This window comes from Mustela nivalis, assembly GCF_964662115.1.
Source record: "Mustela nivalis genome assembly, chromosome: 9".
NCBI lineage: Eukaryota > Metazoa > Chordata > Mammalia > Carnivora > Mustelidae > Mustela > Mustela nivalis.
In genome coordinates this window covers 104336741-104360044 of record NC_139028.1, presented here as the reverse complement: position 1 = coordinate 104360044, position 23304 = coordinate 104336741, and the positions used below count along the sequence as shown (strand labels likewise).

General features: G+C 35.3%; 1 protein-coding gene and 3 pseudogenes across 4 annotated transcripts in view; 1 reads left to right on the top strand and 3 right to left on the bottom strand.

Moving 5' to 3' along the window:
- LOC309840354 (olfactory receptor 4C6-like) overlaps positions 1 to 23304 on the bottom strand; it is a gene marked incomplete at both ends in the record, with an annotated part of 147524 nt that overhangs the window by 73124 nt on the left and 51096 nt on the right. The gene's annotated exons all lie outside the window — the stretch shown is intronic.
- LOC309841278 (protein SET pseudogene) lies at positions 3623 to 6156 on the top strand (annotated as a pseudogene). The gene is made up of 2 exons: positions 3623 to 3710; positions 5600 to 6156. The product of its transcript is annotated as a protein SET pseudogene (transcript).
- Positions 8974 to 9811, bottom strand: LOC309841277 (olfactory receptor 4A47-like; annotated as a pseudogene). The gene has a single exon. The product of its transcript is annotated as an olfactory receptor 4A47-like (transcript).
- LOC309873018 (olfactory receptor 4A15-like) lies at positions 16575 to 17476 on the bottom strand (annotated as a pseudogene). The gene has a single exon. The product of its transcript is annotated as an olfactory receptor 4A15-like (transcript).

Sequence of the window (23304 nt, the reverse complement as noted above, 5' to 3'; positions counted from 1 at the left end):
TTGAATCACCAAAGGAGAAATGTCCAGTGTGGACAGAATTAAAATATGTAAAACTTCTGTTCTTTCAAGCATGACTTTCAAAATAGGCAAAGCTATTTCATTTAGGTTTAAGCTATGTCTTTGCACATGGACACCTAGAACTGACTTTCAGAACATCATGAGAGCAAATTTCATACTACCCATTTTAATGTTGTCTCAAATGTAGTAAAGCAAGTTTCTCATGCAAGGGGAAGAATCTTGATTTTGTCACATAGGGGCACACAGGCAAGTAGATAGAAACTGTGTTAGTATGGGAGAGGGGAGGATGAAAACACTGTGGGAGGAGTCCACTTACCTCAAAGAGCTGGAGACAACACTTAGCCAAAAAAAAAAAAAAAAAAAAAAAAGAAACAAAACAAAAAACAAAAAACAAGTTGCAATGCATTTCAAAGGACTTAAATCATACAGAATATATATATAGTGGAATACAAAGTGTGTAAAATGGAATTAGTGGCTTTAGTGACAAGTATTAGGAAATGAGAGATATTGTAAGAAATGAGTTAACATTTCATCTCAAGAAGCTGGAAACAGAAAAGCAAAATACACCGAGAGAACACTGTAGAAAGGAAGTAGTAAATAAAAGACAGAAATCATTGAAATTTAATTTTATTGAAAAAAAGAGAAAATATATAAAGCCAGGATTGACTCTTCGAAAGATTTACAAAATTAATGTTCCTAGCAGAACGGGTGAAGAAAAACTAAAAGAACAAATGATCAGAATCAAGAATGAAGACATTGTGTATTCTACATATCTGAAAAAGATATTAAAATAAAATCAACAATGAAATTTATGACAATATACTTGCCTGTTTAGAAAGTGGAGCTCTGTTATGAAAGACATAGATTTCTGAAGAGACAGAAAAATAATTAAAACCTGGAATTACCTAACACTTTTAAGTAAATAAATCATTTGATATGTTTCTTCTCTTTAAACAAAATTCTACTCCCATATAACATTATCAATGATACTACATAACAATTAATCAAAATGTAGTACCATACATAAATGGCTCAGGGCTGAGGAGAACTTAAAATTCTTCCTGACTCATTTTGGGCACCCAGCATAACCCTTAAACCAGAATGAAACAAGAGCATCACAGGAACAATAATCAGACCAATCTCTCATGTTAGCAGAAACATAAAATTCTAAACACATTAGTTTCTCTTGGATGTTTTCCTTGGAGATTTTTTCTTTATTCTTACTGTTATGGTTTATTCGACAGGTTTGGAACAGTGCTCAGTTTAGGGACAATTGTGTCCCATTACTGACGCAAGATCTTCCTTAGACCTCAGCCAGTGTCCCGCCCTGTGATCCAGAACCTGCCCAAGTTGTCCAGCTGAAAGACAGGCCACTGTGACTGATGCAGGGAGCACTGGACAATCCTCCCTATGCAGCCAGGTAAATCACCACCCAGCCCCAAGCAGTTTCCTCAAATGCACATGCACACACTGATCGCTACTCTGATGAACAATCTAGGAGGATCCTTGCAGCTCTCCAGCACTGATTCTTTCCTTTTCTTTTTCTCTCTCCTGTTGTTTCTCACATAGTTTCACTAATCTCTCATGCTCTCTCTCAAGTCCACTCTCATCTCTCTCAAGTTCCCTCTCATATTCTATCTCTCTTATTCTCTCTCCCCTTTCTCCCTCCTTTTTTCTCCCTCTCCTTTCCTTTCTCTCTCCATTCCCCCCTTCCTTCCCATTCCCTCCTCTTCCTTTCCTCTCGCTCTCCCTTTTCCCTCTTCTCCCTCACTTCCTCCCTCTCCTTCCCACTCATTCTTCCATTCTCTGTCTCTGTCTCTGTCTCTCTCTGTCTATCTCTCTCAATCTCTCTGCCTTGCTAGCTCTATCCTCTCCAGAATATCACCCTCTGCATTCTAGCTCCCTTGGTGCCTTGCTGTAGGACTCTCAGTTCCTTGCCCTCAACTCAAAGGCTGTGCAGGATTTCCTGAATATTCCTGTCTGTGCTGCAGCATGAAAGCTTTTCAATGCAAAGCTGGGACAATCCTAGGACTCAACTTGTTTTTTTCTCATCTCTCAGTGATCACTCCTTCTGATGTCTAGTCTTGAAAACCAGTATTTTGCATATTTTCCAACTTGTTTGATGTTTTAGGCAGAAGGGTAAATTTAGACACTTTTTCCCCTTCTTGTGTTGAATGAACCTTCCCAGTACAATGATAATTATATATTTTTAAATTTACCTAGATCATCCAAAATAGGTCAAGGAAAAAAAAATAAACACATGATTGTATTTATAAGCTCTTAAGCATAGTTAATTAATTCTATCTCACAGTTAATTAAATCTATCTCACTTTCTAAAAGAGTGGCAATTCATAGTGTCTGGCTAGATAATATTTAATAAACCCATGCCTCCCTGGATCAGACTAGTAGAAAATCAAAGAAAGAATGTCCAGACAACTGGGCCCTAGGTTTGGGGGCTTGGTTTTTTTTAAGGTTTTGGGGCTCTAACTAACCAGATCCTCATTGTGGCTCAATGCACTCATCCAGAGAGCAAATGCTTGACTTAGGAGAAGCACTTATCTTTGGAAGTCACATGCTCCAGGCACTCCCTATATGCATATCCATCAGGAGCACAGCTTGTTCTATTCACAAGATAAACTCCCAATAGCACTGGCTGGAGTATTACAGCTTCCCATTCCCTCCTTCCTTTCTTATTCCATTATTGTATTGATAACATTCACAATAAAAGTGGAAGAAGTCTGGCCTGGGAGCTTTTGCCCCTAAAGTGTCTGCTTCCAGGCCCTCTCCTTTCTCCTACTAAGGTATCTGGAGCAATCTTATTTGCTGCTTCAGAGTTTGCTGGCCAAACCCGACAAAATGTACTGTTATATTATGAGCATAGATGGGTATTTCCTAATATATAATAAAAGTGTAAGTCTTAAATCCAAAATCAGTATCATGCTGAATAAAGTAATCCTAAACCACCTCACTTACTTCATGGTGATTTTAAAAGCAGAATTTTCCTCCTCTTTATGTGATGCTTTATGGTATAATTGAAATACAACATACAGTGAGAATAAGAATGTTCAAGGCTAGGGGCGCCTGGGTGGCTCAGTGGGTTAAGCCGCTGCCTTCGGCTCAGGTCATGATCTCAGAGTCCTGGGATCGAGCCCTGCATTGGGCTTTCTGCTCAGCAGGGAGCCTGCTTCCTCCTCTCTCTCTGCTTGTGATCTCTGTCAAATAAATAAATAAAATCTCTAAAAAAAAAAAAAAAAAAAAAAAGAATGTTCAAGGCTACTTCTGACCCTTGCCGCAGGGACTAGCTGAAAATAGTGAAGAAAAGACATGAATCCTAGCCAAGAAGCAGAATCGGAGGCATCATGATGGCTCAACTCTTGATTTCATCCCAGATCACGATCTCAAAGTCATGGGGTCAAGCATTGTCTCAAGTTTGCTCAGTGTGGAATCTGCTTGGGATTCTCTCTTTCCCTCTCCCTCCACCTCTCCCCACACTTGCCCCAAATACATACATACATACATAAATCTTTAAGACCAAAAAAAGATTATCAGGTGAATTCTTGCGACTGTCGGCATGATGTTACTGCTTTCACTGTGGGAGGTGAGGATGGGGCTCATTCTTAATTCCTGCAGGGCTCCTGTCTCTTCTCTGGCCAACATCTCTGCCAGAATTTCTAGCACTCACAAAGTGCATGGTACACACAACTGCCCATCCTGTTATTTTACAGTGCTCAAGAGGACATTTGACTCTTTGGGGGAAAATGTCATTTGAAACTAGAGAAAGATAACACCTTGGCTGTCCAAATTTGAAAATCCCTTGACCCTTTACAAACTTTTCATTCATATTTTGGAATAATCAGGGCTGTATAAGTTTGAAATTATGCCTAACTTACTGTTTATAAATTTTAAAAATTATAAATATCACTACAGCACAGTAAAAAAATGAATCACCAGATATAAATTACTCAATTTATGCAAATAATGGCAAGATCCTGAATGAAATGGACAATTATCTAAAGAAACATAATTTACTGGAACTAACAATGGCAGAGAAAGAAATATCAATGGATTAATATCTTTGAGAGAAATCAGTAACGTGGATGAAAAACTAACGATCGGCGATGTTTCTAGGAAGAAGTTACTGTGGCTAAGGTTGAAGAGGTTGCTGCCTGTGTTCTCCTCAAGGATTTTGATGGATTCCCATCTCACAATGAGGTCTTTCATCCATTTTGAGACTATTTTTGTGTATGGTATAAAGAAATAGTCCAGTTTCATTCTTCTGCATGTGGCTGTCCAATTTTTCCAACACCATTTGTTGAAAAGACTGTCTTTTTCCATTGGACTTTCTTTGCTGTTTTGTCGAAGGCTAGTTGACCATAGAGTTGAAGGTCCATTTCTGGGCTCCCTATTCTGTTCTGCTTATCTATGTGTCTGTTTTTGTCCCAGTACCATACTGTCTTTATGATGACAGCTTTGTAATAGAGATTAAAGTCTGGAATTTTGATGCCACTTGTTGATTTTCTTTTTCAACATTCATCTGACTATTCAGGGTCTTTTCTGGTTCCATATAAATGGTAGGATGATTTGTTTCATTTCTTTGAAAACATGGATGGGATTTTGATAAGGATTGCATTAAATGTGTAGATTGCTTTAGGTAGCATAGACATTCTCAAAATATTCATTCTTCCAATCTATAAGTGTGGAACAGTTTTCCATTTCTTCGTATCTTCCTCAATTTTTTTCCATGAGCATTTTATAGTTTTCTGAGTACAGATTCTTTGCCTCTTTGGTTAGGTTTATTCCTAGGTATCTTATGGTTTTGTGTGCAATTGTAAATGGGATCAACTCCTTAATTTCTCTTTCTTCTGTCTTGCTACTGGTGTATAGAAATGCAACTGATTTCTGTGCATTGATTTTATATCCTGACACTTTACTGAATTCCTGTCTGAGTTCTAGCAGCTTTGGGGTGGAGTATTTTGGATGTTCCACATAACATATCATACAATCTACAAAGAGTGAGAATTTGACTTCTTCTTTGCTGATTTGGATGCCTTTTATCTCTTTTTGTTGTCTGATTGCTGAGGCTAGGACTCCTAATACTATGTTGAATTGCAGTGGTGATAATGGACAGTCCTGCCATGTTCCTGACCTTAGGGGAAACACTCAGTTTTTCCCCGTTGAGAATGATATTCACTGTGGGTTTTTCATAGATGGCTTTGATGATACTGAGATATGTACCCTCTATCCTTATACTGTGAAGAGGTTTGATTAAGAAAGGATGTTGTACTTTGTCAAATGTTCTTTCAGCACCTATTAAGAGTATCATATGGTTCATGTTCTTTCTTTTATTAATGTATTGTACCACAATGATTGATTTGCAGATGTCAAAACAAAGGCATGGGAAGCAAGGGCAAAAATGTAATATTGGGACTTCATCAAGATCAAAAGCTTTTGCACAGCAAAGGAAACAGTCAACAAAAGCAAAGACAACCAACAGAATGGGAGAAGATATTTGCAAATGACATATCAGATAAAGGGCTACTATCCAAAATCTATAAAAACCTTGTCAAACTCAATACCCAAGGAACAAATAATCCAATCAAGAAATGGGCAGAAAACCCTTACTTCAAAAATAAAGTTTTCTCCAAAGAATTTCATCTGAATGAGAGTGGTGATCCATCTTCAAATTCCACTGAAATCAAATGGAAATCTGGAAAGGATTTGATGAAACATTCAAGTCAAACACAGAATAAATCCAGCAGGAAGAGACAGCATGAGGAACCAGAGAACTTCCTCACCTGGTTTACTGACCATTCTGATGCAGGTGCAGATGAGTTAGGAGAGGTTATCAAAGATGATATTTGGCCAAATCCATTACAGTACTACTTGGTTCCCAATATGGATGATGAAGAAGGGGAAGGAGAAGAGGATGATGATGATGATGAAGAAGAAGAAGGATTGGAAGATATTGATGAAGAAGGAGATGAGGATGAAGGTGAAGAAGATGAAGATGATGAGGGGGAGGAAGGAAAGGAGGATGAAGAAGAAGATGACTAATGGAATACTGATGGATTCCAACCTTCCTTTTTTAATTTTCTTCAGTTCCTGGGAGCAAGTTGATGTCTTTTTTTTTTTTCTCCTTTTTCTTTTCTCCTCTCATGCTCATTTGCCCTGTTTTTTGAAGTCTCCTTTTTTTTTTTTTTAATCTACCTTTATACCATGGTTCTCAGCTTATTTTGGGGGGAAATACCTTTAGCAGAATACAGTGGGAAAAGAATCTCTACCCCTATTTGTTCCAAATTCATTTTTGTCCCTTCCTGTCTCAACAAAAACAAAAAATTTATGAAATCAACACCACCATGCTCTGTGGGAAAAAAGAAAAACCATCTTCCCCCCTAACTCTGCTGGAAGCTGGAGGGTGCTAGGCTCCTGTGTAGTAGTGCATAGAATTCTAGCTTTTTTCCTCCTTTCTCTGTATATTGGGCTCAGAGATTACACTGTGTCTCTATGTGAAGTTAGCATTTACCAACATGTACCTGTCTACTTTCTCTTATTTAAAAAAAAGAAAAAAAAATTTAAAAATGGGGTTATAGAAGGTCAGGAAAGGGTGGGTTTGAGATGTTTGGGTGTGTTAAGTGGGCATTTTGACAACATGGCTTCTCCTTTGGCATGTTTAATTGTGATGTTTAACAGACATCCTTGCAGTTTAAGATGACACTTTTTTTTTTTTTTTTTTAGATTTTATTTATTTGTCATAGAGAGAAAAGCGAGAGCAAGCACAGGCAGACAGAGTGCCAGGCAGAGGCAGAGGGAGAAGCAGGCTCCCTGCCATGCAAGGAGCCCGATGTGGGACTCGATCCCAGGACGCTGGGATCATGACCTGAGCCGAAGACAGCCGCCCAACCAACTGAGCCACCCAGGCGTCCCAAGATGACACTTTTAAAATAAAACTCTCTCCTAATGATGACTTGAGCCCTGCCACTCGATGGGAGAATCAGCAGAATTTGGAGGATCTTATTTGGAATTGACATTCTCTATTGTAATTTTGTTCCTGTTTATTTTTAAGATTTTCTTTTTGTTTCACTAGAAAGGAAAGATGATGCTCAGTTTTAAACGTTAAATTGTACAAGTTGCTTTGTTACAATAAAACTAAATGTGTACAAAGACTTGAACAGACATTTCTGCAAAGAAGCCATCCAAATGGCCAACAGATACATGAAAAATTGCTCAACATCACTCGACATCAGGGAAATACAAATAAAAACTGCAGTGAGATACCACCTCATACCAGTTAGAATGGGGTAAAATTAACAAGTGAGGAAATGACAGCTATTGGTGAGGATGTGGAGAAAGGGGAACCCTACTACACTGTCAGTGGGAATGTAAGCTGGTGCAGCCACTCTGGAAACAGTTGAAAGCAACCTCAAAAAGTTGAAAATAGAGCTGCCCTATGACCCAGCAATAGCACTACTGAGAATTTACACTAAAGATACAAATGTAGTGATTCAAAGGGGCATGTGCACCCGAATGTTTATAGTGGCAATGCCCACAATAGCCAAACTATGGAAAGAACCTAGGTGTCCAACAACAAATGAATGGATACAGAAGATGTAGTATATATATAATGGAATACTATTCAGCTGTCAAAAAATGAAATCTTGCAACTGGCAATGAGGTGGATGGAACTAGAGGATATTACACTAAGCGAAAGAAGTCAATCAGAGAAAGACAATTATAATATGATCTCTCTGATATGAGGAACTTGAGAGGCAGGGCGAGAGGTTTTCGGGGTAGGGAGGGGGAAAAATGAAACAGGGTGGGATCGGGAAGGAGACTCTTAATCTCAGGAAATAAACTTAGGGTTTCTGGGGCGGAGGGGACGGGTATGATGGTTGGGTTATGGACATTGGGGAGGGCATGTGTTATAGTGAGTGCTGTGAATTGTGTAAGACTGGTGAAAGACCTGTACCCCAAGCAAATAATACATTACATGTTAATAAATAAATAAAATCAGATAAGAAAAACTAACCATCAAGGAAACACCAAACCTGAGATGCCTTTGTGGGAGAATTCCACCAAAGAAGCAGCTGTAGAGATGTGATTAGTAACGTAGGCTTAAGTCTGGGGATTGACTTTGGCATTGACACTCTCACAGGATGGTGGCCATGAGGAAGCTACTTAACCCCAATGAACCTCCATCAGTACAATCAAAAAATGGGTCCAAGTATAGAATCAACCTCATAGTGTCTTTAAGGAACAGAAGAATGAACACACATAATGTGTTAACAAAAAATCCCCACAAAAAAGATAAAGAATAAATTCTAGGTGCAATTTTACTCACAAAATTTCAAATACAATATCAGAAAAGGTAGATGAGAAAGAGAGATATCAAGACACAGACTCTTAATCTTTGAGAACAATCTGATGGTTACCAGAGAAGGGGGGGGGTGAGTTAAATAGGTGATGGAGATAAAGGAGTGCACTTGTTGTGAGCACTTGGTGAGGAATAGAACTGTTGAATTATAATATTGCACACATGAAGCTACTAAAGCATTCTATGTTAAAAAAAAAAAAGGCAGGAACCCAACTAAACATGAAAATAATAGTGAGAAAATAAGTAATAATACTAAACATAGCAATTAATTAAAATTAATGTAACTACAAAAATTCATCAATATCCAGCCCATATGGAGATTAGGAGTTTACCCATGGTGACCACTATGTATAGAACTGTTTTAAATCATGCTATTGTGTATATGACAATAAGAAAACACTATATATTATTAATTTTACCAGAATGAAAAAATAAAAATTAAATAACATTTCATGTAACTATAAAACTGCATTCACTACTTCATTACAAATTATTGACTCAGACTGTAAAGGCATTTACACTAAAATGGACTTTAACATTGAGAAGATTGGCTCTAATGATAAACTATGATCTTGACAATATTTTTATTTGCTATTTGATATGACATTTCTCTTACAGAGCTTCTTCATGCATTTGTCATCTCAGAATTTCTCAGTGTGTAGATCAGTGGATTCAACATGGGGGTTATGACTGTATAAAACAGTGAATGATGTGTCAATAAGTAAGGTCTTAGCAGGTCTTGCATACATGAAAATACATGGAACAAAAAAGAAGACCAACACAGTGATGTGAAAACCACAGGTCTGGAGGGCTTTCTGCCTGCCTTCTGAACTTGAGCAAGAGCACAAACACAATACTGCAGATAAACCCTTCATTGGCCACCACTAACAGGCCAGCCACATACGTATCAGTACAGACCAGTTTCAATAGGGGGTACATGTCACAGAAAAAATGATCAATGACATTGGGGCCACAGAATGGGAGCCCATAAATAGTGCTAACCTGAATTACTGAATGCAGAAAACCTCCCACCCAGGACATTACCAGCAGCACAACAAACACCCATTGCCTCACAATCACCAGATAATGCAAGGGCTTGCAGATGGCCACATAGCGGTCATAGGCCATCACTAGCAGAAGAATGACCTCTGAGCCACCAAAAAGGTGATCTATAAAGAGCTGGGTCATACGAGATTGAAAGGATATGGTACTTCTCCCAAAGAAAACCTCTGAAATCAATCTGGGGGAAATACAAGAGGAATAAATGACATCCATGAAAGATAAGTTAGCAAGAAAAAAGTACATAGGTGATGCCAGGATCTTACTGACTCTTAAAGTTACCACAATGAGCAGGTTTCCCACCACAGTCAAAATATGTATGTATGAATATACATAATATGAAGGTATGTCAACTAACACCATAATAATTTTCAGTTCATTAATTCAATCCTTTAATTTCAGTAAGAACATAACAAAAAGGATCTTTTGTTCCTTTTAATCCTGGGTGAGCCCCAAGAGGACAAAGTAAGTTATATAGTTTGGTGGTTCCATCTAGTCTGCATAGGAGCTGACTTCTCATATTAGAACCAGGCTGATCTATAAAACAAGGGAGAAAACTTTTAAATATATTATAAAATTAATCTTTTATTGATTCATTCGATTTAAAAACGTGGCAGGAGTACCTGTTTTTGTCCAATGTTTCATAGCAGTGATTCCCAAATTGAATTTGGATTTCCTATATTCAGTGATAGCATACCTAATAATCACCAGAGTTAAAAGTGTCAGTATAAAAAGAGTTGCACAATGTAAAGTTCAGGGGTAGGAATATGTCAAACTAATAACAATAAGAGAAGACTTCCCAGAGGAAGAAATGCTTCCACTGAGTTTTAAAGAAAAAGTGGAGAGACAAGAAAAGTGGGCAAGAGAATTCATGAAAAGGTACACAGTTTATAAAGTCACAAAAGGAAAATACTTGAGACTTATTAAAGGTAACTGACATTTTCAAACTGAGTGGCTCAAATTAGGAATGAAAGATCACTACCCTGGATTGTCTTCCCTCACTAAGACTTCTTTCTTGAGATCTCTGGCTGGATATGCCTCCTTTTTCTGACCAAAAATGTGGAACCTTTCCAATGTTGGTTCTCTCCCTTAATTTTTGAACTTCACATATGTAATATCTCTGACTCTGAACATCTCTAATTCAATATTAATTCAGAACTAATAAGACTAAATTTTTAATTTTCAGCAACAAACACAGGTGTTTCCCATCTCACTAAATGGTACTACCTTCCAAGTCATTACTCAGACAAGAAATGTCATGATGTCTTTCATGCCTTTCTTGCTCTCATATCACATATTAATACTTTTAACAAATCGTATTAACCCCCATTTAAAACAGTTCACAAACTTGATCATTTTTCTCCAACTACCAATTCTCCAGCCCACTAAACTAACCTCCTGCCACATCTCTTCCCTTTCATTCTGGCCTCCATCAATTTATTCTCATAAGGAAGCTCAAATGATTTGTTTATAAGGATGATTGGAATCACTCCACTGTTCACAATGCCTACAGTGGATTCCAATCACACACTCACAACTAAATGAATCACATTTGGTATTTACAGTAAGAAGAGCCATAATCTTCATTACATAGTTGAACAAACTTCAGTTCTGTGTTGGAATGGATGCAGTTGACGGAGGCCTGAATGTATGTCAACTGACACCATAATAATTTTCAGTTCATTAATTCAGCCCTTTAATTTCAGTCCAGTATCAATTTAGTGACTACTTCTACAAGAAACAAATTATTTTCCAACAAGAGCCTGTTTCTAAATCAAGTCTCTGAAGGTTTCTACTCTTACTCATTTTCCCACAGATTATGATGAATTCCACTGAGCATCTTCATTTCCACATTTGGTTGTATATTGTATTTTCTAAGTCATAAGGTTCATAGATAATAAGTCATTAAGTACCTGTAGGAACCAGCTGAAGATCTATTTGATGTGCTAAACCACACAAAAAGTTACTTGTCTACAATTTACATAAATGCATGCATAGCTTATGCTTGTGTTAAAAATAAAGATCCTAAAGAGCTAACCTCTTATCTCAAGTTAAATATAGAGGACTAAATCAATGTCAAAATTAAAAAAAAAAAACAAGGATGTAATGGAAAGATTAAAAAAACACAATACAATATAAAATATTAAACAAAATAAACTACAACAACCAAAACTTAGTACTATTATTCTACAACTGGTGAATTTCTAGCAATGGTGATCAAGGTAAAATACCAATATAAGAAGTTGAAAAGGAAATAAACTCATACAGATGCTTCAGGCTTTAAAGGGATAATAAATGATTTTTCTGGAAAAAATTATTCTATTACAATTAATACCTTAGATAAAATGGTAAAGTTTCTTCACAAACTTCTGAAAAAGACTCAAAAATAACTTGAGGAGGAAAAGCAAGATGGTGGAGGAGTAGGAGACCTAAATTTCATCTGGTCCCAGGAATTCAGGTACATGGTTTTCAAACCATTCTGAACACCTACAAACTCAACAAGAGATAAAGAAAATAATAGCACGATTCTATGAACAGAAAAGTAACCACTAACTGGAAGGTAGGATGTGTGGAAAAGTGAATCCAAGGCAATATTTGGGAAGATAGACTGCAGTGGGGGAGGGTCCCAGAAGAAGAAAGACAAAGGCAGAAGATATATTGGAGCAAATTATAACAGAGAACTTCCTTAATTTGGGGAAGAAAACAGGCATCAAAATCCAGGAGGCACAGAGAACCTTCCTCAAAATCAATAAAAATAGGTCAACACATCATCTAATAGTAAAATTTACAACTCTCAATGACAAAGAGAAAATTCTGAAAAGAGCTCAGGAAAAGATGTCTGTAAAATACAACTGTAGTAATATTAGATTGACAACAGACCCAACCACAGAGAAAGAACTGGTATGATATATTTAGAGTACTAAATAAGAAAAATATGCAGCCAAGAATACTATACCCAGTGAGGCTGTCAATGAAAATAGACGGAGAGATAAAAAAAAAAAACTTTCAAGACAAACAAAAAATAAAATAATTTGTAAACACCAAACTAGCCCTCCAGAAAATATTGAAAGGAGTTCTCTAAGCAAAGAGACAGCCTAAAAGTAACATAGACCAGAAAGAACAGAGACAATATACAGTAACAGTCACCTTACTGGAAATACAATGGCCCTAAATTCATATCTTTCCATAGTTACTCTGTATGTAAATGGGATAAATGCCCCCAATCAAAAGACACAGGGTATCAGAATCGCATTAAAAAAACAAGACCTATTGATATGCTGTCTGCAAGAAACTCACTTCAGACCCAAAGACACCTCCAGATTTTAAGTGACACAGTGGAAAACAATTTAACATCTAGTGGACATAAAAAGAAAGCTGAGGTGGCAATCCTTATATCAGATAAACTATATTTTAAAATAAAGACTACAATAAGAGGTGAGGAAGGACACCATATCACACTTAAAGGGTCTGTACAACAATTAGACCTAACAATTTTAAATATCTATGCCCCTAATATGGGATCAGCCAATTATATATACCAACTAATAACCAAATCAAAGAAACACATCAACAATAATACAAAAAGAGTAGGGGACTTTAACACACCCCTCAGTGAAATGGACAGATCATCTAAACAAATGATCAACAAGGAAATAAAGGTTTTAAATAACACACTGGATAAGATGGACAGATATATTGAGAACATTCCATTCCAAAGCAACAGAATACACATTCTTCTCTAGTGCACATGTAACATTCTCCAGAATAGATCACATCTTGGGTCACAAATCAGATTTCAACCATTACCAAAGGATTGGGATCATTCCCTGCATATTTTCAGACCACGTGCTTTGAAACTAGAACTCAATCTAGAAACTAGAACGTTTGGAAAACGTTCCTCTTGTGATTGAGGAAAACCCAAATACATGGAAGCTAAAGAGCATCCTATTAAGGAATGAATGGGTCAACCTGGAAACTAAAGAATTTAAAAATATCATGGAAACAAATGAAAATGAAAACACAACTGCTCAAAATCTTTGGGATGCAGCAAAGGCAGCCCTCAGAGGAAAGTATATAGCAATACAAGTCTTTCTCAAAACACAAGAAAGGTCTCAAATACACAACCTAACCTTACACCTAAAGAGATGAAGAAAGAACAGAAAAGAAAGCCTAAACCCAGCAGGAGAAGACAAATAGGAAAGATCAGAGCAGATCTCTGATCTCTGCTCATAATATGTTCTTATAACTGTATTCCTTTGGTGTTGGTTGTTATTGCTCCTCTTTCATTCATGATTTTATTTATTTGGGTCCTTTCTCTTCTCTCTTTGATAAGTCTGGCCAGGAGCTTATCAATCTTATTAATTCTTTCAAAGAACTAGCTCCTAATTTTGTTGAACTGTTCTATTGTTCTTTTGGTTTCTTTTTCCCAGAAGGCTGCCCCCTGGGGGTTGCCCTTTCTCCACATTCTTGTCAACATTTTTTGTTCCCTGTCTTGATAATTTTAGCCATTCTGACTAACATAAGATGGTTTTGATTGTGGTTTTGATTGGCGTTTCCCTTATGATTAGTAAGGGAAACCTTACTAGAAGAACAAGAAGAACAATGTTCCATGTTCTTCTTGGCCATCTGTATGTCTTCTTAGGAAAATATCAATTTAGGCACATTGTTCAATTTTTAATCAATTTTTGTTTTTATTTCCATTTGCTATTTAGTTGTATAAATTCCTCATACATTTTGGATATTAAAAACTTATGAGGTATATGACTTGCAAATATTTTACCTCATTGTATAGGTTGCCTTTTCCTTTGGTGCATAAGCAGTCTGGATTTAGCTTGAAATCCTGAACTTCAAGATCATGTCAGGATGGAAGGAGATCTTAACTGGCCCAATCCCTTCTGTTTCATCCTTCTGAGAGCCCACAACTGCCATTTTACAAATCTGACATACTCACTAGAGAGATAGGCTACATGGAGAAGGAGAAGTAACTGGAAGATTCCAACCTTCTAGCCATCTCTGCCAAGGCACAGCTCACATGAGTAATGTCATCCTAAACACACCCTAAAAGCCCCTAATCAGCTGAATACCAGAGAGGAACCTCAGTCCGTGTCACATGAAACAGAATGATTCAGTCATGTCCTCCCCAAATTAACATAATTAGACAAAGACTTGTGTATGGCAAGATATATCCTTGTGTGTACTCAGAAACACTGTGTGTGATCATATCAAATAATTATGCATACACATATACATTCATATGGGTAGTCAGATACTTATCCATATGTTTTTGGAAACAGACTTCTTTGTGTTCACATATAGACACATATATGAAATTGGATATATACCTACAGATCACTGAAAAATGTACCTATATATAACCTGTAATTATACAGAGTCACATTAGGTCAGATAGAGATCTCTGTGGTTGAATACCTACTTGTGTATTGTCAAATATAGGCCTATAAAATTTTGCATGCAAACATACACACATGCTTTTGAGTATTGTGCTATAATTCATGCCAGCAAAAGACACTGAGCCCTTTTGATCAGCTCACTGGAAATGTTGAACAAACTGAGGGTTATGGAAGGGGAGGTCAGTGGGGGGGTGTGGTAACTGGGTGATGGGCATTAAGGAGGGCATGTAATGTGAAGAGCACTGGGTGTTATATGCAACTGATAAATACATCTGAAAATAATGATGTACTTTATGTTGACTAATTGAATTGAAATTTGAAAAAAGAAAATGTGAATCAAATGTAAATAAGCCGAGCTACTATTTAATTAATAAAACCAAAAGATTTATGTACATTCTATGGAAATGATTACAAATTTACTGAGACATTGACCAAGACTTCACAATATATGTATCATTCTGGATGGGAAAACAGGACAGGAAAACATGCCATTTTCCTCAAAATCAATGTGGAGGATCATGAAATTCTAAATATAGATTTATGGGAAGGTTTCAAACTTCACAAAATAATCCTAAGGTTTATCAAGAAATATAAATATTGAGAAATTTCAAGAGACTTGTAAAGGCTGAGTAATTAAAGGAGATTATTCCTACAAGGTATAATACACCTTAAAATCCTTGACTACTCACATAGAATGATACTGGTAGGGAAATAAACCAAAGTAAAAGGAGAAGGAGGAGCAGGAGGAGAAGGGGGAGGAGGAGGAGGAGGTAGCAGCACATGAGGAGGGGTAATGGGCCACAAATCAAACACATTAATTATATAAAATTTGATATATTAAATAAAAAATTCTAAATAATTACTAAAATTAATAGTAATCTTGGAAGATTATTTTTCCTATTTAAAGAAAGCAGGATTAGATTTGTCCTTATTATAAACAAAAATAAATCCTAGATCCTTAAATCCTTAAAAAGAAAACGTTTTTGGGAGTTATTTTTAATTTTTTAAGCAGATGATAAAATTTATAAATTCACCAAATGAAAGTAAATAAAATTTTCCAAGAGTGATGGGATAGAAGTTATCAAAATTAAGAGAATATGGGAACATCATTATAGAAAAACACCCATAATTACAACATAAATAAGAAAAATGTTTTGAGCAAATATCAAAGAAGACTACTGTAGCAAATGTATATATTTATTGTAGAAAGAGTTCATGAAAATTCATCAGTAAAAACTCTTCAAGAGATCAAGAATTCAAGAACAAGTAACTGACAAAGTTCATGGAGTGGACTCTATGTCACACATTGTTCAAATACAGAGTATAAAGACAGTAACTTTATGTCCCATTTCTTCTAATGTTTCTCTGAAATATATAATGAACACTATTAGTTCTGAAAAAGAACAATTGGGTAAAAGAGAAGCATGTGAAAATTGTCCAGTAATGAAAACAAAGATCAGGATTAATTATAGCAAAACTCATCACATAGAACACAAACCTATAGTTTCAATAAAAAACATTATGCCCAAAACCTAAGACATACTTTCCTAACAATTTATGAAAATCTTAGAAAACTTTTTTGATCATTATAATATTTACAACTTAAATGCTTTCACCACACACAAGTTCATTAAAATTCATTACAAAAAAAATAATAATCCTTTCCTAGGTGGAGTAACTCTTCATTGAAAAAAGGTGACAATTTCTCTTCAGCATCATTTTCTTCTTTGGGTCCACAGCTTTTTCATAGCATTTTTCATCTCTCTGTTTCTCAGAATATAGATCAGAGGGTTTAACATAGGGGTGATAACTGTGCAAAACACAGTCAAGAGTTTATCAATGGGTAAAGTAGAAGGAGGTCTCACATACATAAAAATGCAAGGGACAAAGAAGAGGACCACCACTGTAATGTGAGAGCCGCAAGTGGATATGGCTTTGCGCCTTCCTTCCTGAGAGTCTTCAGGGAGTGCAGAATGACCCCATACGAAATGAGTAAGACTGTAAAGATGACCACACAGATTGCCCCATAATTGGCAACTACAGTGAGATCAATAACATAGGTGTCAGTGCGTGCAAGTTTTAATATCGGGTACATGTCACAGATAAAGTGGTCGATAATATTGGGACCACAGAAGGGAAGGTTGTAAACAAAGAGAAGTTGAACAAAAGCATGTAGAAAACCCCCAACCCAGGCCAAAATCAACAGAATAAACACCCGTTGATTCATGATTTTCAAATAATGCAAGGGTTTGCAGATGGCCACATAGCGATCATTGGCCATGACCACCAGGAGCAAAATCTCAGCACCACCAAATAAGTGCTCCATAAAGAGTTGGGACATGCAAGATTGGAAGGAAATGGTTTTCTTCTCACAGAGTAAGTCTATAATCATATTTGGAGTAACTGTAGTAGAATAAACAGCATCCATAAATGATAAGTAACCAAGGAAAAAGTACATAGGGGCATCCAGGGTTGGGCTGACCACCACAGTCACCACAATGAGTAGGTTGCCCACCATCGTCATGATGTAGATAATCAAGAACACAACAAATAGTATTTTCTGACCTTGGAGGCTCTGGGTGAGCCCCAAGAGGACAAACTCAATCACATTGTTCTTGTGTTCTATATGTTCTTTTGCATCTCCTTATTTCACAGTTCAAGAAAAAAAAAATAGCTATAAATGTGATAATTACTGTTGACTTCCTGAAATCTAACAAAATCTGTTTATTCATTTACCTAATAAGCATTGTGATTTCTTATGTTCCAGTACTTTCAGAAATTATAAGAATACAAGGTGGATGAAAACATTCTCCCTAAACTCACCAGTCTTGCTGACTCAGGCAGAGATAAGTCACTAAAAACATTGTGGGGAAAGGATACAGTAATAAATAAATGGAGGGGTACAATCAACTTTCCAACTGAAAGCTAGTAAAATTGTACTTGTAGTGAATTCTTCATATACAAATTTTTAAAGGCATTATTTTAATGAAAAACCACAGTAAGACTTGTATTTGCTTCTCAGCTAATGCAAGAGATGACTTTCTAACTTCTGGAATCCTCTTAACTCATAAATGAAATTGATACATTTTATGATATCAGAACATCTCAAGGACTTTAAAGATACCATGACATCAATAAATAAAAGTAGACGGGGGTAAAGACTTGCATTTCAGAGGCCATACACAGAGTTAATATCAAAATAGTCACAGAGCTCTAAGCAAATAAAATATAGAAGACAAAGAAACCAATGGCAAGTGGGTAAATCATTTAAAGAAGTATTTATAGGAATAACCAACAAGTATATGCTATGATGCTGAAACATACCTATAAACAGAAACATAGGAACTGAAATAAGAGCTTGATTATGAAAGTGTGACTTGGGATTCTACAAAATCATTCATTCAAGTTTGTGGATGCTACACCACCCTCTAACTTGAACAGATCAGCAAACAATGCTCAGAGAACATATCAATTGAGACCATCTGTAGAGTTAAAGATACCTTGCCCATTAAAATATCCCTAGGCCTAAAAGTAGTTTGTATAAAAATACTGTTAGAGAAAATACATTTATTCAATATCTGGTAACAACCAAAATCCCTATTAATTGAAAAAGGATAAATAAACCTCTCAAATAGCCATAGGATGGAATAATATTCAGCAATAAAAATGAATGAACTATTGATAAACACATGATGCATAAGTCTCCAATGCATTATAGCAAAAGAAAGAAGCCAGATTTAAAATACTACATACTGGACATGATCTTATATATAAATAACCCTAAAGTCTCCACCAAAAATTGCTAGAATTAATTTTTTAAAAACTCAGCAAACTTACAAAATACAAAATCAACATACAAAACCATATTATACATACATACATACATACATACATTATACGTAATAACAACAAATTAACCAGAAAAGAGGTTAAGAAAATAATTTCATTTACAATGCCATCAAAAAGAATAAAATATGTAGGAATAAGTTTAACCAAGGAAATAAAAGATTTTCACCCTTAAAATCATATGACATTGATGAAAGATATTAAAGATATGAATAAAGGGAAAGATAATCTGTGTTCATGGATTGAAAGAATAAAGTTGTTAAAGTTTCCATACTATCCAAAGTATCTACAGATTCAATATCTATCAAAACATAAATGGCAGTGAAAAAAAAATTCTTATGGAACCAAAAAAGACCCCAAATAGCCAAAACAGTCTTGAAAAAGGACAAAGCTAGCAATATCGCAAAATACATTTCAAAAGCAGAGTAATCAAAAGGTTATGATTCTGACATAAAGACAGGTTTGTAAACCAATAGAAGAGACTAGAAATCTCAGAAATAATCCCATGTACATGCAGTCAACTAACCTCTGGAAAGGGCACCAAGAATACACTATGGAGAAAGAAAAGTCACTTTGTTGTGCTGGAAAACTGGATATCAATGAGCAAAAGAGTGAAATTGGACCTGAGCTATTGTTTGAATGTTTGCATACCCCAAAATTCATATTTTCATATCTAATCTGATGTAATGGTATTAAGAGGTGTGCCTTTGGGAGGTGATTAGATCATGAGGGCATGAAATAAATGCTCTTATAAAAGAAGTGTGTTGGTGAAGACATCGAGAAGTTAAAACCCTTGTATGCTGATGGTGGGAACGTAAACTGGTGTGACCACTAGAAAAAACAGTATTGAAATTCCTAAAATAGTTAAAAGTAAAACTACTCTATGATACAGCAATCCTTATTCTAAGCATATATCCAAAGGAAGTGATAGCAGTATTTTGAAGAGATATCTGCACCCAATGTTCTCTGAGTATTTTTCACAATAGGTGTGCTGGGTGGTTCAGTGGGTTAAGCCTCTGCCTTCTGCTCAGGTCACAGTCTCAGGGTCCTGATATCAAGGCCCACAGCTGAAAATAGACAAGATAAAAAAAAAAAAAAACACACACACACAATACCACCTCTCTGTTGATGGGTGAATGGACCAAAAAATGGGGCATTTATAAGTAATGGAATATTATTTGGCTAAAAAAAAGAGAAAAATATGCTTTCTGAGACATCAGTGAAGGAGAATGTTAAGTGAAATAAGCCAGATACAGAAAGGCAAATACTACATGATCTCAGTTATATGTGGTAGTTTTAAAAAAAATCAAATTCACTGAAGCAGGGAAGAGAATGATGATTATCAGAGAAATGGAGAAATGTTCAAAACCTATCAACATTCAGTTATAAGATAAATAAGTTCTGAGGCACCTGGGCGGCTCAGTCAGTTAAGCCTCTGCCTTTGGCTCAGATCATAATCCCAGGGTCCTGGGATCAAGCCCCTCATCAGGCTCCCTGCTCAGTGTGAAGTCTGCATCTCCCTCTCACTCTGCCCCTACCTACCCCCTGCTCATGCTCTCCCTCTCTCTCTCTCTCGTGTTCACTATCTCAAATAAATAATTTTTTTTAAAAAATGAAAAAGTTCATAAGCATGGTGGCTCTCCTTAATAATACTGTATTGCTTACTTGAAGTTTGCTAAGAGTACATTTTAAGTGGCCTTCATGTAGAAAAAAAAATTATGTGAGGTAATAGATATTCTCATTAGCTTGGTAATAGTAACCACTTCACAATGAATACATATATCAAATCATCACATAATGCATCTTAAATATATACAATTTCAATTAGTCAATTATACCTCAAAAAGCTAGAATTAAAAAAAGAATTTTATACTGTATGATTCAATTTATATAACATTCTGGAAAAGATAGAGTGATAGGAATAGAAAGGCATCAGCATTTGTCAGCATAGGGTTAGAGGCTAGGGTAGAAGGGGAGTACAATGATGCATGGGGAATTATTTGGGGTGATGAAATGTTTTTGCATTGGTTGTGATGTGGTTACATAACTGAATGTCTCAAAATGTACAGAACTTAGGCTAAAAAGGATAAATGTACTGTGAAGATTACAACTTATATAAGAGTGGGAAAAGGAAGATTTTCTACACTGAAACAACAGACACTTAGAAAGTAGAAGATAAGATTCTATTTGCAAAACAACATAAAATAAGTTTATTCAAAAAGACTAAATTCACAAAGAAACATGCTGGGTCTTTATGAACACCAAAGAAAGCTTCTTAGGTGAATAGAACTACCCAGTTTTTGGATGAGAATTATTAATTCTCTAAAGCTAGTAACTATTCCTAAATCAAATCATCCTGAAAACACAAACTAAACATAATTTTTACTACAGTGGCCTATTAAAATTTTATTTTCAAACATAAATATGTTTAAAGAATAAATATGGCTCTGATAAAGAATGGTAAGAAGGAGTACTAAGCTTGTCAGATATCTAAGTGTCTTCCAAATTAAGTGTAATTATATTACATCTTAAATGGCAGGACAAAATAAGATATATCTCTACAAATGCCCACCTAGAAAAATAAGTAAAATTTAATCCCTAATCGAGAACTTACATCAAAGTGTAGATGGATCAAAAATTTAGTATATAATATAAAACCACAAAACAATTGAACAATTAAATGTTTAAAATCATGTGGAAGAATATTTTTTAACATTGAAATAGAGAAGTCTTTCTGAGAAAGATACAAAGGTCAAAGAAAGTATTAATAGATTTGATTATGTATATGTAAAAATACTTCTACATGGCTAAAGATATTCTGCACAAAATAAGAACATCCAAACTAAATCATAGGCTAAAAATTACTTACACAATGGTGAAAAGGATAATGTCTTTTGTGCATGATTGTCATAAAAATTCATATGGAAAAAAGCAGCAATCAAACAAAACATGTAAGTCAATAATAATTCACAAAAGATGAATACAAATAATTTTAAATATGTGAAACAAGTTCAATTATATTTACTGAATTTCAATTACAGTAAACAAATGAAATACAATTTTTTTTAACAACCAGAATCTCAAATACTATAAATATTCATCAAGAACTTGTTGTTGATAATGTGCACAAACTCTAAATTGAGGGAAGTAGCATAGTTTGGTATAAGCTTATGGATGGCACTTGAGCAATAACTATGAACATCAACAATTTTAAATATACCTACCAATCGATCAAAAAATTGCACTGCTAAAAACTCATAATTAGAAAATCTCTAAAAGACTTCACTGCAGAGCTATTTATCATTGGAAAAGATTCAGGAAAACAGGACAAGTACTGGAAATACTAATGTAGCTATATCTTTATTAAGAATTTTTAGGCAGTATGAGGAACCTAAGAATGAGTTACATCTGTATACTGGTATAGAAAGATCTTCAGGAGGCCTAGTAGTAATTACAAAATTTAGACACAAAGACAAACACATACATTAAAATAAGATTTTTTTATTAACAAAGATTATTAATTGAGCAATCTTAGGAACAATAACAATCTTACTACAATGATGCATATGGAAAAACAGGGAGACTCTGGTGAGGGACAGATAGGATGTTCATTCCACATAATTTGCTTTTTGTAAGGATTCTATTTTTAATATTTATTTTATCTATTTTTTGCTTAGGTATATCTTAAAAGTAAATGTTACACAAAAACTTCAAATGAAAAGTAATTAGAGAAGATAGTCTATATAAAAGAAATATTTTAACAATGAAAAGAAAGAAGATAAAAGACAAGAAACTGACCAGAAATAGAATTATGAATGAGACTAAAAGTAACAAAAGTAAACATAGGTATTAATTATGAATTAGTATAACTCAATAAATATTTAACTCTTTCACTTAACATTATTTGTTGACTATGACTGTAAATGTGTTTACAGTAAAATGGACTTTAACATTTGAAGATATCGACACTAATGTTAAAATGCTTCATTCATGATAGATGATGCACTTACTTACTTCACAGCATTTGTCATCCCAGAATTTCTCAGAGTGTAGATCAGTGGGTTCATCATTGGGATTATGACTGTAAAAACACACTTGTCAATGGGGAAGTTCTTAGCAGGTCTTACGTACATGAAAATACATGAAACAAAGAAAACCACCACAATGATGTGGGAACCAAGGTCTGGAGAACTTTCTGCCTCCCTTCTGAACTAAAGTTCGTTAGAGAGTGCAAAACAACACCATAAGAGAAGAGCAAGAACACAAACACAATAGTGCAAATCATCCCTGCATTGGTCAACACTAATGGGTCAATGACATATGTGTCAGTACAATCCAATTTCATTAAGGGGTACATGTCACAGGCATATTGAAAATGCAGACTTATTAAAGCTTAAAATAACCATATAAAAATTTCCTCACTAATTCATTACCTATTGTTGAATCCTTGCTATAAAGGCATTACATCCTTAAATGAAGTCTTACAAGGTATCATGAACCTGACATTCTAGCAGGAAGGGAAACTGTTATTATAATACAATCATCCAGTTCAATCTTTAATTTATAAATAACTTAATTACTTTGGAAAAAAAGGGAACT